Here is a 3459-nt window from a genome sequence, read left to right on the forward strand (position 1 = left end):
CGACCGTGATCTCCTCTTCTTCCCCCAATACCCTTTCTGGATATTTTGGGCCCTAAAAAAACGGCCGAGGAAAGAAAAGAAAAACAGAGCAAACTACAACAGGGATTGTGGGTCTATCCTTATCAAACCAGTCTTGATCAGTCTTGATCCTGTATTTTAGGATTTCTAAATCAGCCAGCAACCCCTTTTTCCACCTAATGATTGTGGGTCTATCCTTATCAAACCAGTGTTTGTTCATTAGTTTCCAGAGATTAGAGTTTGGTTCCATGCTCTACCAGATTGTACAATCATTTTTTGAATGCCCAGGGAAGTGTCTCACTATATATGCAAAACATCCCAACAAGTTGTACTGAATCTACACTGGAAAAATAGGTGGGACTTGATGCTTCATCTCTCAAGAAAAATAGACTGAATGATTTCCATCCGCAGATTCCACCACATACCACACGAGTTCATCGAGGAAAGTAACCTTTCCATCTACAGCCTAAGGAGATTACTGTATTGAGATGTTATGCACTACTACTTCTACACACAAAATGACTGAGAAAACAGAAGGTGAATAAGTTTGTGACTTTCCTGACACATTTTGCAGGTGCAGGAAGGAGACATGACCTGTGTGGCCGGGGGGCGGCGTCCGTAGCGAGCAGAAGCAGACATCCCTCGATCTGGAATCGGTCGAGCAGGAGCAGGAGCAGACGTCCCTCGATCTCCACGTCCTCTCCCGACACGCGAGCATCTCTTCACGGAGGGACGTCTTCTCGTAGGGGAACGGCCGCTCCCCGGGGAGCTCTTGGTCGCCGGGAGGCTGCCGCGACCCCCTCCTGTTGACGACGGAGGCGACCCGCCACCCAAAGCAGCGCGGCCACCTCGGCCATCCCTTGATGGAGGGGCGTGTCCTCCTCACCTTCTTCTCCTAGGGGAACGACTTCTCTCCGAGGAGCTCCTGGTCGCCGGGCTGTGCGGCGGCCGCCGCGCCCCCCTCCTGCCGGCGGTGGAGGCGGCGCGCCACCCAGAGCAGCGCGGCCGCGTCGTCCTCCGTGAGCGCGAGAAGGCCGAGAAGGAAGAGGAGGAGGGCGGCGTGAGGTCGCGGATGGGTGCCCGGGCAAGCGGCGGCGGCCGGCGGCGGGGCAAGGAGACGGGCGCGGGCTAGGGTTTGGAGGGGGAGGAGAGGCGGCCAGGAGGGGCACTCAACGTCTACAGCATGAAAACTAACCCCAGGCTAGGGGCAGATCATTTACATACAAATGTGTGGGACGACAGTTCCTGAGAAAACTTGTACTAGACTTATTTGCATCCTATGCATAGATAATTTGTGCTATTTTCTATCCGAACTTTGATGAAATCCATTGTGTTTGATAAATCCCATCCGGTTTAGTTAAAAATGTGGTTTGAAATATATGCGTTTAGTGTTGGATGGCCGGATTCGATATTCGTGCCTGTGGACTTGTCTCCCGTGCGTTGGAGATTTATTTCGGAAAGGAGGTTGGCTCCCGGCCTCTGCATATCGGCGATGCACAACCATTTTATTAATTATTCACAAAGACAATATAAACTACTACAACAGTAAGTCTAAAGACACCACCTTGACAACATATGTCACTATTTCTATCTAGTTGATGAAGGAGTGTCGATTGTCTGAGCTGAATACCAAACAGACATCACACGAAGCCTAATATCTAAAGCTGGAGGGCCCAAGCAAACCTCTTGTCGGGCTAGGGCACACACCGATCCGGCTCACTCTCAGTGGCGGCCGCCGCCGTCTTCCATCAATCCATGTTTAGAGCAGGTACAGGCGCATCGACCTTGCCAGGCCCGCCATCGACACCACCACGGCACCATACAACGCCACCTTCCTACGCGCGTCCATCATCACACATCCATCGTCGAGACCTTGTTGCGCCACACTGCCGAGATCTGTCGTCTTTGATGCGGTGAATGAAACGCCGCTTCACCACTTGTCTACCCCATCTGGCAGTTGCTCCAAAAACGATGCCCCCATGAGGGAGAGCGACAACTAAAGAGCCGACATCGTCCGATCCGGGAAACCCGGGTCTAGGTTCTCACCAGGAGCAGCACAAGCATGTCGACGGTAGCTACAGTGGCGATCTCTTCAACAAGATAACGACGCGAAAACGCCGCCATTGCCCGCCATGACCGAAGTCATAGCATGGTTTTCACCGGCAGCATCGTCTCCCCACTCGATGCCAGGACTGGATGCGACATGCAACAACCAGCTGCCCAACCACCTCCGGCGAAGGAGATGGCGACCACCGCCACGCCCAGGGCCGGAGCCCTCGACGTGCTCATGTTGTGGGTCTAGCCTAGAAGCCGCTTGTTGTTGCCGGATTAGAGGATATGCACGGCAGCCTGAGGTGTGGCCCGTTGAAGCCCATTTGGGCCTAGATCGGGTGCCCTAGCCACCGCCACGGAGATCTCGTCGTCGCCGCCACTACCACGCTGACCCTAGTCGCCGCCGGCCCGCGCCACTGCCCATGATCTGGCCGGAGTGGATCCTTGCCACCTAGATCCGATCGCCTGATGAGGAGAATTGTCGCCACGGCCGTTGCGACATGCGGCTTTAGTCTGTGATGCCCTCGGCGGCGTTGGCGGGAGGGGGGATCCTTTGCTGTTGGCGGCTGGAGGCGGATGGCGGGGTTTCGCCGGTGCGGCGCGGCGCCGCTGAAGGGGAGGAGATGCCCTAATGCAAGTTGTACCCACACACTCCTCAGCTCTTCGGATTCTATGTGTAGAATTCTAATTTGCTGGCACACAGTTAAAGCAAACACAAATAGTTCCAATGATCGAGATTACATGCGTCGTCTTTTTAATTGGAAAGGGTACAAAAGGACCCTACAAACGACAGAAAAGTTGATGTGATGCATGTGAGGATGGGTAACTCACTGCTAGGTCTTGCACTGCCACGCATGCAGCGCCACTTGTGTTGCAAATCCGACACGCCATGTCTCATCACATCATCTCGTTTTCAAACTGCAGCTGCCGACACAAGTGGAGTGGAGTACTGCTCCCTGTGCGTCACCGACCCCAATGCCCTCAACTAGTACTAGTCGGTTCGGTATTCAGTGTTCCGTGGTGAGGAATTTTCAACGCTGAATACGTGGTAATATAGTCCTCACAAATTTGCTTGCATTTGGACGCCACCACCCTCCACCGGCGTCGCTACGGAATTGGAGGACCGTCGGATTTGATTTTGTCATCCATAGCCATGAGAAATTCATTTCTTTCCCTATATCATTCATCTTGATGTTTCCCTACTTCGGTGTGGACCCAAACTTGTTCCTCCAACTTCCAAGTACCTACAAAGTTGCAACGGTAAGCTTGAATGATTGTATATGTGCAAAGGCCTGATTAATTAATCTTACTTTCTCTAAGAACTGTTGAAGAGATGGATCGGTACGCTGAGGACTATCTTGCTGAAAATATGGATAGTTCATAGGATAG

The 3459-nt window shown here is 52.8% G+C and overlaps 1 pseudogene; it reads right to left on the bottom strand.

Annotated features, from left to right (window-relative positions):
• Positions 1-1176, bottom strand: part of LOC119314654 — an 8899-nt pseudogene extending 7723 nt beyond the window's left edge.
• Positions 1177-3459: the final 2283 nt, after the last annotated feature.

This window comes from Triticum dicoccoides, chromosome 1B, assembly GCF_002162155.2.
Source record: "Triticum dicoccoides isolate Atlit2015 ecotype Zavitan chromosome 1B, WEW_v2.0, whole genome shotgun sequence".
Lineage (NCBI taxonomy): Eukaryota > Viridiplantae > Streptophyta > Magnoliopsida > Poales > Poaceae > Triticum > Triticum dicoccoides.